General features: G+C 45.3%; 2 non-coding genes across 2 annotated transcripts; both read left to right on the top strand.

Annotated features, from left to right (window-relative positions):
- Positions 1-4,884: 4,884 nt before the first annotated feature.
- Positions 4,885-5,075, top strand: LOC147219903 (U2 spliceosomal RNA). Its single transcript, XR_015108143.1, has one exon. It is a non-coding gene; the product is annotated as a U2 spliceosomal RNA (small nuclear RNA).
- Positions 5,076-5,703: 628 nt separating this feature from the next.
- Positions 5,704-5,867, top strand: LOC147219902 (U1 spliceosomal RNA). Its single transcript, XR_015108201.1, has one exon. It is a non-coding gene; the product is annotated as a U1 spliceosomal RNA (small nuclear RNA).
- Positions 5,868-13,966: the final 8,099 nt, after the last annotated feature.

Genomic DNA, 13,966 nt, shown 5'->3' with positions numbered 1-13,966 from the left:
GCGAGCAAAAGGTACTGCTAGTAGGTTTGTATTAGAGGAACGCAGCTCTCTGCCGGGAGCATAAGGTCTTATCATTTTGTTCAGATATGCTGGACCTGTTCCTGAGGTGGTTTTGAATGCCAGGGTCAGGGCCTTATGCTTGACACTTGTTGGCTTCCAACTTCTTCTTCCCCAGGTAGTGTTGGAGTGAAGCTTCTCCAGCTGGCATTTGATAGAAGTGATGGTGGGGATCTAGGTGGTCATTTCATGTTCTTTGACTTTTGTACTGGGGGGCTTTTCCAATAATTATTTGGAGGCACGAATCGGAGGCAGCCGCTGTCAAGCCTGCAGTAGCTCCCCTCCGTCGTTCCACCGAGATGCACCGGTGATCATCTCCATTGCCATGGTAAAGGCTAGAGGGGATGTGACGCAGCCTGCCCTGAAGCCCACTTCCAATGATCACCATGTTTTGTACTCTGTGGTTATTTTACAGAAGAAGAAATGCTGGAGGAAGCTTCTGACCAGGTTTGTGGTGGTTTCATGCACTTGGAAGAGGTTGAAGGCCTCCCATATGACAGATGTGGGGATGGATTAAGAAGCCTTGGCTCGGTTGAGGAATAAAACATGCAGGTCTCTTCTGTACCCTTTGAAGATTTTATTTGTTATTGTGTTTCAGGTAAGTTTGGAGTGAGAAGTTAAGACTTGTTATCACAAAGACATGCACCGGGGGTTCAAGATATGTTTAAAGAGGACAGAATTCACGCAGAGGTTCACTGTTTGTCATAGCTTAATTTTGACATTGATTTTCAGTCCAGTCAAGGTGCTGTGAGACTTCAGTGTGTTGTTGGTGCTGATTGCCATCACCCTGTTCATAGGTGAAACTAAACACTTGAATGTTGTATTTGAATATTTGACAATTTGATTAAAATAAGCTCAAAATGATCATTACAGTCTAAATCAGCTCATTTTAAAATGTTGATTTGAATAGGTGTCAGTGCCCAGTATCCAGATAAAGTGGGGCAAAACAGTATTTAGTCAGCCAACAATTGTGCAAGTTCTCCCACTTAAAAACATGATGGAGGTCTTTCATTTTCATTATTGGTATACTTCAACGATGAGAGACAGAAAATCTCATTGTCTGATTTTTAACAAACTTATTTGGACATAATGATGGAGAATAAGTAGTTGGTCAGGAATAAACATTCATTGCAATACTTTCTGATATACCTTTTGCTGGCAATGACAGGTCAAAGGTTTTCTGAAAAGTCTTCATAAGGTATTCCAGGGGCGGGCAAACTTTTTGGCTCAGGGGCCGGATTGACTTTTAAAATTTGACAATATGATACATGTAAAACAAAAAAATGTATTTGTGAACAGTACATATCAGACTCTTTTGATATTTGCTTTGAAAATAAAACCAACTTGGTTTTGAAGGCTCTGACCTTTGCTTGCATTTCATTCACAAACCATTTTTTCGGTTGGATCTTCACGTCCAGCTCATTCATGTGTGTCAGTAGGTCCACAGTAAATGTTAAATAACAAAGCCAATCCGTGTCATTCAGTTCAGGATAAATTCTCAAGAGTTCTGAAGTAGCTCCAAAAATTGATAATCTCCAGTTTGAGCTCCCACATTCGTTGATCCAATCATACATATCAAGCATGAATTCTGTACCAATCTTTGATGGGCCAGATGTGGCCTGTTTAAGAATAAGAATAAGAACAACTTTATTTATCCCAAAGGAAATTGTGCCAGAGTTTCAAGTAAAACATAACAATAATAAATAATAGTCGGAAGGAGGGAGAATAAGAAATACAAATAAAACCATAAAGTGTCAAAGGCAAGGCTATAAAGTGTTTTAAGGTCTTAAAAAGTACAAAGATTTGAATATCCCCTTCGGCTGAAGGGTTTGCCTACCCTTGATGTATTCACAGGGTTTTTACACACTGTTGCTGGTAGTTTGGCCCATTCCTCCATGCAGACCTCTTACCTCTTGTAGATCCTGCCTACAAAGCCACTCCTTCATTGCCCGGGCGGTGTGTTTGGGATCATTGTCATACTGAAACCCAGCCACGTTTCATCTTCAATGCTCCAGCAAATGGAAGGAGATTTTCACTCCAAATCTCAGAATCCATGGCCGCATTAATTCTTTCCTTTCAGCCTTTCTGATCAGTCGTTTGGTCCCTTTGTAGAAAAACAGCCCCAAAGCAATGCTTCACACTGGCAATGGTGTTATTTTGAATGTGATTCAGCATTCCTTCCCCCAGCTACGACACACTTAGCTTTTACTAAAAAGTTGTATTTTGGTTTCATCTGACCATAGGACATTCATAGTCCTCTTTTGGATCATCCAAATGCCCTCCAGTAAATTTAGATGACGCGATGGGACACATGCTATCTCAGTAGAGGGACACATCTGGCACTTCAGGGTTTGAGTACCTGGCAGCGTAGTGTGTTACTGATGGTAGCCTTTATTACTTTGGTCCCAGCTCTCTGCAGCTTATTCTCTAGGTCCCCCTGTGGGCGTCTCATCATTTTGAGCCCTCGGGGTGAGCTCTTGTGTGGAGCCCAAGATGGAGGGAGATTATCAGTGGTCTTGTATGTCTTCCATCTTCTAATAATTGCTCCCACAGTTGATGTCTTCACACCAAGCTGCTTTCCTAGTCCAGATTCAGTCTTCCCAGCCTGGTGCCGGTTTACATTTTTGTTTATGGTGTCCTTAGACAGCTCTTTGGTCTTGGCCTGATTGAGTTTGGAGTGTGACGGTTTGAGGTTGTGGACAGGTGTCTTCTATCCTGGTAACCAGTTCAAACAGGTGCCATTAATACAGGTAAGGTGTGGAGAACAGAGGGGCATCTTAAAAAAGAAGTTACAGGTCTGTGGGAGCTCTGTGATATCTTGTTTATTGGTAACCAAATACTTATTTTACTGAAGAATTTACCAGTTAATTTATTAAATCTCTTTAACCCCAGCACTGTCTCTCATAGTTGAATAGCAACAGAGGGTCAAATGTGCAAAGCCAAAAATGACTCGGATTGGGACAAAGTGGGGATAAAAAATGGATGAACTTTTCCTTGTTTTATTCATTACGAACATTTTCCATCAGCCGTGTTACAGGCACTGCTTTTCCAGGACATATTTGCAAATGTTAACAGTATGTATCTAATTAAAAGTAAAAAAAAAAAAGGTTAATGTGTAAATATCTCGTTACAATGTGAACACCTGCAGTTTACAGACAAGTGCAGCTTATGTGTTTGTGTTTTTACCCACTGTGGTTTATATTCAGATGAGCTCCAGATGTCCAGATGTCACTTTCTAGGACTTTCAAGTTGCACAACAGTGCTCATTATCACAGCATCTCCTCTGGTCCTGCTCACTCTAGGTGAACAGCAGGGGGTCCAGGGCGGGTCGGTGTTGGATCTCAGGTAAGACAGAACAACAAGGTGCTCAGAGGACGTCAGTCACTCCTACAGAGCCAGGATGGGAGATCTGTACCCAGGGTCCTGTGGTTCTTTGTTTTCCTGCAGACGGGGATGATGTTGGAGGTCTTGGAGCAGACCGGCGCACAGAAGGACACTCCTGGGCTGCTGGGTGACTGGACTTGGACCTGATTCATCAACAGTGTGTCAGAACTTCTCTCCATTCAGTGCATTTAAAAACCTCTGCATGTCAACAATGGTGGTCTGGCATCAGTTAAGCCACAGAATGCCAGTATAAGAGTTCAGAGAAGCGGGACTCGGGATGAAAGTGTCCACGGAGGGGATTCCACAGGTCCCACATCTCTTTTCTTAATTCATAATTTAAAGTACAGTTAATTCATATGGTTAGAATTAGAATTAATTCATATAGTTTGAAGTAGAATTAATTTAAATAGTTCGAAGTAGAATTGAACCGAAGAGTTTATGACCGTTTATGTCGGTCACTGAAGGCTCCGGGGTTCCACGATGTGTTTCCGGTCAAGAGCGCTGTCCAGCCCCGCGACGTAAGTTCACTTTTACAGAGAATAGTGACGATTTCTCGACCTACAACCGAATTGACCGTGTTTATAACAACCGCGAAGCAACTCCCGGTGATTTTTGACGGTAATTTAGGGCCTTTCGGCCGAGAAATCTCGACAACGTCACAGATTTCGTGAGCTGAGGTAAGGCTAACTAAGCCGCTCCGCTAGCCAAACAGACTAGCTAGCGGCCTTCCGCCATCTTGCCTCGGAGCGCGTCGGTAATTGAGTGTCGGCGACTCAAACGACAACGATAAAGCGGTGGTCTAACCGAGCGCATCGGCTCCGTCCGGACCAGCAGTCGTCGTAACAGCCGGTATTAGCCGGTGCGGGGCAGGGTTAGCGTTCAAGGCCGTCGAAGGCTGTTTGGGGTGCCGGGGTCCAGTGGGTGTTCGCCACGGGACGAGATGATTTACCGTCGTGTTTAAAATTTGTTCTGCTGGTAGTGACGAAAACATGAATGTAATTAAATGTAAATGTGGATTTAAATCCATTTTACTGTTGTCTTGTGTTCGTGACGTTTTTTGAATTGTGTTTCCCGGCGATGAGCAACGAGTCTCTGTGAGAGCTGGTCGCAACGATGCGGTAACCAGACGGGTTCACAAGATGGCGCCCGTTTGCAGCCCAGTGTATCGTGAGCGGTGCAAACGTCCCTTTTCCACCTGTGTCTTTTCTCCTCACGGGCGACTTTTTGCCACATTCCAGGTGGATTTGAAGGGGACACGATTCCAAGAGTCTGGTTGTTGATGTCCTGGGTTTACTTTGATGCTTCGGCGTCCTGTCGGGGGGGCGTGCACCACGTGACCGGGCAGATGCGGAAGATGCTTTAGTCATGTTGTTTCTTGTATGAAGTCGTGAGTGAAGCTGACGGTGCGGGGAATGCGCTGGCGTCGAGCGAGGGCGCGATGTTAACGCTTCTCGGCCTTTTGGCTAAGATCAAGTGTAGTATCTGTTCTTATCAGTTTAATATCTGATACGTCCCCTATCCGGGGACCAAATATTAAATTGATTTTTTGAACAGGGAGATGGAATAGGGGCTTGCTCCGTCCACTCCGCGCATCGACCCGGTATTGCAGTATCTCTGGGAACGGTGCACCCCCCGCTTTTGTGTCCGATGTCAAGGTTGCCGTGTCCTCCAACAACGTCATACGTAACCAACTCACACGGGATCCAGATCTTGTCTGTGCCCTGCGTGACCAGCGACACTGTCCCCGTTGTTTCTGCCGGTAGGGAGCGGTAGATAGCGACACACGAGCGTGTCTGCCTGAAACCCTGTCCCTACCATTCGCCCCGTGCAGCCCGATAAAATCCCACTATGGACCAGAACTGAGCTTAAATGGATCGCATTTGAAACGGATGGATTGCCCCCGATGGACTGTGTCAGACTGGGCTCAGGGGGAAGTTCTCCCGGTCGTAGAGCGGCAGAAACCCCTTGCGGTATCAGGAGGACGGACGGAACGTGTTCCACTTGTCCTCTGACTTCTTCGTGAAAATTGAAGCGTCCGTTTCGTTTTCGGCGTCCCGGCCCGTCAGAACTCAGAGTTGACGTTTTTTTGACGGAGTGTGTGTGTGCGTGTGTGCGCGTGTGCGTGTGTGTGTGTGTGTGTGTGTGTGTGTGTGCGCGCGAGAGGGATCGTGTGTGAGCTCCCGGAAGAGTCCGCGTGGGTTCCCCCCCGACTGAGAACGGCGTGCGTGTGAAAGCGGTCCGTGCGCGGGACGCGTGCGACTCATACTTACCTGGCAGGGGAGATACCATGATCAAGAAGGTGGTTCACCCAGGGCGAGGCTCAGCCATTGCACTGCGGCTGTGCTGACCCCTGTGAATTCCCCAAATGTGGGAATCTCGACTGCATAATTTCTGGTAGTGGGGGACTGCGTCCGCGCTCTCCCCTGTCGTGCTGTTCAAGAGCAAGTCTGTGTCGCTGGAGGCCGGGTTCACTGTTTATGGTCGCGCGCGCCCACCCTCCCTGGCCGGGCTGTGACCCAACCAGGGAGTTGTCGTTGCACATGGCAGGTGCACCGCGAAAGCGTGGATTTACGATCGGGTCAGAAAACAATCCAGAGTGTCCAAGTCCCTGAAATGCTCCTGCTTCTTGATCTCCACTCCCTGTAGCCTCACCGTTCCACCCGAGTTCCTCTCATCCCCACACATGTATGCTGTCTTGCTGCGACTAACTTTCGTTCCTCTCCTTTCCAGAGCATACCCCCACCTCTCTATAGTTTCACCGAGACACTTTACAGTTTATAGTTTATTTTGATTTCTAATTCTGCCTTTTATTATTTATTACTGTTATATTTTCTGGAACTCTGGCACAACAGTTTCCTTCGGGATTAATAAAGTTGTTCTTATCTTATCTTATCTTATCTTATCTTATCTCGACCTCCACCTGTTTTCTGCTCTCACTACAGATCACAACGGCATCTGCGAAGGTCACGGTCCGTGGAGATTCATGTCTACCCTCATCGGTCAGCCCGCCCGTGTGTCACCATTGCGAACAAGAAGGGGCTCAGGGTCTATCCCCGACGGAGTCCCGCTTCCACCTTGAACTTCTCTGGTACCGTCTTACAGCACACCGCACGCACCACTGTCTCCCAGCTAGCATACATGTCCTGCACCAGTGTAACACACTTCTCTGCCGCTCCAGACTTCCTCATAGGATACCAGAGCTCCTCTCTTGGCAACCTGTCGTAGGCCTTTTCTAGGTGTACAAAAAGGCAATGCGGCTCCCGCCGGCCCTCTCTGTACTTGTCTATGAGCATTCTGGGCGCAAATACTGCATCTGTGGTACTCGTCCTTTTTTTCCATGTGTATTTTATTTATTTTTCTCTTTCTCTTGTCATGAAGTGTCCCGCCGTGCATACCAGTCCTGGTATGGCCTTTGGCAGCTCCCCCTTTACCTTAGGTAAAGAGTTTCTGATAATTTTTGGTTAGAGTAGCCTTGGGCGCCACTGGCTGTAATCATGGAAACGCAATAGAGGGAGCTCCTGACAGATGTGGAAATGACTGGAGGTGGAAAAGACGGATGAGGGCTGCTTATAAAATGCCCTTCCGCGTAGACTCCGCCTTTTTTATGTTCGTCCCCTCTGTCAACAGCAGGAGGTGCTGTCTCTCAAGAGCGCCAACATTTCACACACGGACACACGCCGCTCATTCCCTTGTGTCTGTCCCACCGCAGTCACCGTGAAGCCCGGCGCGACACGCGCTCAGTCATAGTTCCCCGCCTTACCTTCTTCGGTCACTTTCCGTTGTCTCGCCGCCTGCCTCCATCCGTCGCTCGCCGGCTTTCTTCTCATCCCCGTACAGTATTTCTCCATGTGTGCTGAATTTCTTTTTCTCCCGTTTGTGTCTCTCGCTGTTGAATAATCCAGCCGCTGACCTCCGTACCGCTGGCTCTCCTAGGCACTTCCAGGCCTCCACTTGTACGGTACGTCATCAGGACCTACTGCCTTTGAACTCCTCATCCTCTTCGATGCCCTCCTCGCTTCTTTTTACACTTGTCTCTGCTCCTTTTGCGATCGCCAGTAATCAGCGCTTCTACCCTTGGCTCTCTTTCATTTTTCCCCATTCATTCATCATATTCCTAGGAGTCTGGTTGTTGAAGTCCTGGGTTTACTTTGATGCTTTGGCGTCCTGTCGGGGGGCCGTGCACCACGTGACCGGGCAGATGCGGAAGATGCATCAGCCATGTTTTTTTTTTGTAAAGCAAGAACATCGGCCTCCACCGGGACCTCCGTCTCCGGGGCGAGACGGAGGTCTTATCTTATCTTATCTTGACCTCCACCTGTTTTCTGCTCTCACTACAGATCACAACGGCATCTGCAAAGGTCACGGTCCGTGGAGATTCACGTCTACCCTCATCCGTCAGGCCATCCGTCACCGTTGCGAACAAGAAGGGGCTCAGGGCCTATCCCCAACAGAGTCCCGCTTCCACCTTGAACTTCTCTGGTACCGTCTTACAGCACACCGCACAACTGTCTCCCAGCTAGCATACATGTTCTGCACCAGTGCAACACACTTCTCTGCCGCTCCAGACTTCCTCATAGGATACCAGAGCTCCTCTCTTGGCAACCTGTCGTATGACTTTTCAAGGTGTACAAAAAGGCAATGCGGCTCCCGCCGGCCTTCTTTGTACTTCTCTATGAGCATTCTCGGCGCAAATACTGCATCTGTAGTACTCTTCCTTTTGCCATGTGTATTTTATTTAATTTTCTCTTTCTCTTGTCATTAACTGTCCCGCCGTGCATACGAGTCCTGGTATGGCCTTTGATAGCTCCCTCTTTACCTTAGGCTTTAGCCTTAGGCTGTAGCCTAAGGTAAAGAGTGTCTGATGATTTTTGGTTAGAGCAGTGTAGCACCCAACCTCTTAGTTATTGAAGTGATAGTACAATGGTTTGGGCCCTGGGAACGTTACTTAGATGAAATTTTCAATGGTAAACAGGAGAAACAATAATACCTAATTTTTTGATAACTTAAACTTATCTATGCTTTTTGATTATAGCGGTGCTTCCATCTCCTAAGGATAAAATATGAATTAAGACAAACACAGATCACTTTAAGTACAAATTTAAAGTTTAGTTTCACAAAATTAAAAGAAAAAAAAATGAAATAAAATTGGTAGTGCGTTCATTTGAGATTTTGTCGCTTTGCAACTACATAAACATATTCAAAAACCATGTACATCCCTTCAAGTTCAGTCCAGTTCAAAAACCATAACCTTAAAGTCCTTTCTGTTTTTCTCAGAAAGTTCAATCGTGGCAGGCCTGATTCGATGCTCGGGATCGTTGGACCAGAAAAACAGAAAATGTCCGTTTCACTTGTTCACAAGCCCCAAAATAAAATGTATGTGCTTTGATGTACTCACTAATCCTTTTGGTGTCGAAGCAATGGATAGTCAAATGTTGTCCATCACCATGCGATTCCCTCTCGGCAAACGGGTTAGCAATGACTCGGCATCACGGCATCACGAAGTGCACTCGGTGAAACTCATCGGTTAAGCCTCAGCAGAAACGTCCAGAGAATTCCTCTCGGTCCACTGAGCATCAAAGGTCTCCAATTCCAAGCTCATATACTTTACATACAGAGTATGAAATTAACTCGCGGTAAAATGCTAACAATGCTAACGCTTGATTAGCATCGCATATGTGCACTTAAACATATCGTCTAAGCATAAGAATCATATACATCGAGTACTCACTCATCACAGGGTTAAATAGTCGATAACAGCAACGTAGACTCTGCATCCACAATGTTTTATGACCATTCTCCTTTCAGCTTAGCTTCACAAACTTCCCTCGGCAAACGCAGCAGTCGAATGCCTCGCGCCTAGATGTTCTATTGCCTTCCTCATTCAGATCCCGCCCTCACGCATGGGATTGGACGCTAAGTGTACATCAACCAATACAATTCAAGAAAATACCATATTGACACTTAACAAGTTCGGATGCAAACAAAAGCACATGTTGAGCCGTACGTTTCACACAAGCTTGTGGCGATTAAAAGCACGATTCCCAAATAAATGACAAAAACCTTAGATAAGATTAAACCTTGTTTTTAACCATTTATGAACACATTTTAAACATGAAATATTAAATGTTTTACAGCCATTTCAGTCTTATTTAATTTTACTTAGATGTTAAAACATCTTTACATTTTAGCCTGTATGGTCTGTAATGAAATTTTAGACGGGCTACATCCTCCCCCTTCTAAAAGGTGTAGATGTCCTCATCTAACTGTACTGTTTAGACTTAGATCTGTAAGGGCATGTTTTCGGATGTTTCACAAGATCAGGGTTTCCTCTGGCACTGAGGTTCAAGTGAATGACCATGCCCTGGTGCACAATAGTCACAGGTTCCCCAGCTTGAGTTCCAGGTTTATCATAGGTCAAGCGGATCACTGGTTTTACTTCACGCTTTGACTTTCTGCTTCTAGGGCTCGTTTGAGTTCTCAACTCCACATCAGTGTCTTCAGCTGTATCATTAGTATCTGCGTCCTCGTTGGAGGACTGATATTCCTCTTCCTGTGAACTGACAGAATGTACTTTCTCCACCTCCGGTTCACTCTCAGATGAGGGGACATTTTCAAAGGGAGTATGCTCTGGGGTGGTTCGGTCTGGTATGGACAGTGGTTTCCTGACCTTATCATAGGTTGGGCACTCGTAGACACACTCATACTCAGATTCAGAGTTTGAAGAGATGTCAGATGTCTGATCATTTTGGTGATGTGTTTGATGTCTTAGAGTATGTTGTCTCCTGGTAACTGGTGTTCTGACTCTTTCAGTTTGTTCAGAATTATCTGGAATCCTGACAAGATAACCAATTTGTAGAAGGTGGTCTCTGTGTTGAGTTTTGACACTTCCAGTTCCTTGTTCGGGTTTGACTCTGTCTACAGGTAAGTTGGAAAACTTTTTAATCACAATAGAGGGTGTGGATTTCCATCTATCTTGTAGTTTATGTTTCCCAGTGAGGCCAACATTTCTTACGAGGACTCGGTCTCCTTCTTGTAGAGGTTGGTCTCTTACTTGTTGATCATAACAGGTTTTGTTTCTCAGATGGCTCTTGGTTGCACACTCTGCAGGTAAATGGTAAGCTTTTTGGAGTTCTTTTCTCATTTTGTCCACATACTGTAGGTGAGACGTCTCTGAATTACCGTCGAGAGCTATACCAAAACAGAGGTCAACAGGCAATCTGGCATTGCGCCCGAACATTAAGTAGTATGGGGAATATCCAGTGGACTAATTTTTAGTGCAGTTATACGCATGTACTAACTGACTGATATGTTGACTCCAGTTTTGTTTCTGCACATTTTCAAGCGTTCCAAGCATTGAGAGAAGTGTTCTGTTGAAATGTTCTGGTTGAGCATCACCTTGCGGATGATAAGGTGAGGTGCGCGACTTTCTTACTCCAAGCATGGATAAGAGTTCTTTTATAAGGCGGCTTTCAAAATCTCTACCTTGGTCTGAATATATTCTAGCGGGTAGTCCATAATGAACAAAGTACTTTCCCACAATACTTTGGCAATTGTAACTGACTTTTGGTCCTTTGTAGGAAATGCCTGAGCATACCTTGTATAACAGACCTGGGCATTGTACGGCCCACGGGCCACATCCGGCCTGCGGGATGGCACTGACGGGCCTGTATGACAGACCTGGGCAATGTATGGCCCGGGCCACATACCTTTGGTTGACTCTGACCGCCAGTATAAGGTTAATTGGAAATTACTAAATAAACATACTTTCTAATTTCACCTCATTCATGGGCTAAAGCTGCACTGCTTTTATTCTGAAGTTGTTTTTTTTTTAATTCACGCACATAATAACGTAATGCGTATATCAAGACATGCGCGCGATTGAATCACAAGACAACTTTCACCCTCAAAAATGTCCGCTCAGGCTAAAAAAAGAAAGGTAGATGCCGAATGTAGGATTTTCGACAAAAATTGGACAGCTAAGTATTTATTTACTGAAGTTGGAGGTAAAGCTGTGTGTTTAGTTTGCGGGGAGTAGATCGCCGTGTTTAAGGACTACAATTTGAGTCGGCATTACCAGACGAAACATGCAGAGAAATATAAAAACCTGACTGATGACGAAAGAACGCGGACATTGGAAGCTTTGCTAGCTAAGCTGCAAACGCAGCAAGGCTTTTGTACCAAGCTTCATACATCCAGGGATGCAGCAACCAAGACCAGCTTTGTGATATCCCACAAAATAGCCAAAAACAGCAAGCCATTTGCAGAGGGCGAGTTCGTGAAAGAGTGCTTGGTAGACTCTGCAGCACTAATATGCCCTGAAAAAAAAGCGGCATTTGAGCAAGTCCCGCTGTCCAGGCGAACCGTGGCGAGAAGGATCGAGGACATTGCGGGGAATCTGGAGCTACAGCTGCAACGTGAAGTGCCAAGTTTTGACTTTTTCTCCTTGGCTTTAGACGAGAGTTGTGATGTCCGCGACACAGCCCAGCTACTCGTATTTGTCCGTGGGATAGCGCCGGACTTCAAGATTACGGAGGAGCTGGCAGCAATGCGGTCGTTAAAAGGGATGACGACAGGGAGCGATCTCTTCACTGAGGTAAATGCTTGTATGGACACGTTGGGACTGAAATGGGACAGACTGGCAGGTGTCACCAAGGACGGTTGTCCAAATCTTACAGGGAAAAATGTCGGACTTTTAAAACGCATGCAGGATAAAGTGACTGAAATTGACCCTGATCAGAAATTGGTATTTTTACATTGCATTTTACACCAACATGTGTTGTGCACATCAGTGCTAAAAATTAACCATGTTATCGATGTTGTTACTATAATAGTTAACTTCATCGGGGCGCGGGCACTGAATCACAGACAGTTTATAACACTTCTGGAGGAGCATGAGAGTGAGCACAGTGACATTGGCTACCACACTTCTGTGAGATGGCTCAGCCTGGGCAAAGTGCTAAAAAGAGTCTGGGATCTGAAAGCAGAAATCCAGGAGTTTTGTGAGACAAAAGGCAAGGCCATCCCAGAGCTTGCAGATGAGGACAGGATGGCAGATTTTGCATTTGCTGTTGATGTGACTGCACTGATGAATGAACTGAACACCAAGCTGCAAGGCAAGGGCCTTTTTGTGCATGAAATGCACAGCCTGGTGAAGGCTTTCATGAGAAAGATACAGTTGCTTTCAAGACAACAGGAGAGCAACACTCTCACTCACATGCAAACCCTGAAAGAAGTCACACCATCAGCTGATAACCTCTGCAGGTACTCATCCATGTGAGGAGCATTGTATGGTGTGTTTTCAGAGCGATTTGAGGATCTTAGAATAATGGAGGATGAAATGCACATGATTCCCTCTCCCTTAACCTTCGGTGTGGATGATGCACCCAGTGATTTTCAGCTAGTTGACCTGCAGTCTGATGTAGTACTGGCAGAGCACTTTAAGTCAGGATCTCTGCTGGATTTCTACTCTTCTCTCAAGGAGGAGAACTTTCCAAACATTAGGAGACATGCTCAGAAGATGTTTGTTCTCTTTGGCTCTACCTACATTTGTGAACAAACATTTTCAATGATGAAGTTTACAAAATCCAGGTATAGATCCTCTCACTGATGATCATCTGTCAGCTGTGCTTCGCATCTGCACTTCAGACATTCAACCTGACTTAGATGCACTCGTTAAAGCCCAGCAGAGATTAGATTTCTCTCACTGAACAAGAAAAAAGAACTTTAAAACACCAAATGAGGTAGCTAGACCACAAATGTAGGCATGTTAAGGCACCAGATAACAGTGAACTGGGACACTTTTTCTCAAAATCACAGTTCAGTGACAGTCAATATGGAACTCAAAATGTGTTTTGAAGTGAATGTGACTGAAAATGTTCACTAATATGAGTCACAAATAGTAAAAAATGTTTAAATTTTGTCTACCATTGTGCTGAGAAATTTGAATGAATAAATTTTTGTAAGGCAACCTCATTTTTTCATTGCTTAACCTTAACATATACTCTTGCCAGCTTGTCAAAACAGTGCTATTTACTGCTTTTTATAGAGAAATACAATTAATATTATACAGAATTGAGTTCAGCCTTTAGGCCCGGCCCTCCACAATATTTTATGTTTCTTATGTGGCCCCATGGAAAAAAATAATTGCCCACCCCTGGCCTAATGGGTTGTATGCCATGAGTCATGTTATGCTCTGGTATAAAAGTCATGGCGCTTCCTCATCGGCCCAAATAGCATGTGCCACACCAGTGTTGGGGCAGATACAGAAATGCTCATCTGCCACAAATCCATACATGTGTTTTTGGGCATGGATAACCGTATTTATGTGGGAATGCGAAAATCCTCCATGGTGGAATACCAAATTTGGTGAGGTTTGTTTCAATACCCAATAATGGCTTGAGGGCAGTCAGATTCATGGCGCACGCATCCATTCCCCACTTTCCAACCTCACATATACTATTACTATAGTAGTCATAAGTTTTCCTAACTAGTCTATCCGTTTCCATATTTAGCACAGTGTCACACT

This window comes from Fistularia commersonii, chromosome 24 (assembly GCF_037954325.1).
Source record: "Fistularia commersonii isolate RoL2024-O1a breed Wild chromosome 24, RoL_Fcom_v1.0, whole genome shotgun sequence".
Taxonomy (NCBI): Eukaryota; Metazoa; Chordata; class Actinopteri; order Syngnathiformes; family Fistulariidae; genus Fistularia; species Fistularia commersonii.
Note: the sequence above shows the minus strand (reverse complement) of the source record. Positions and strands in the feature narration are given on the sequence as shown.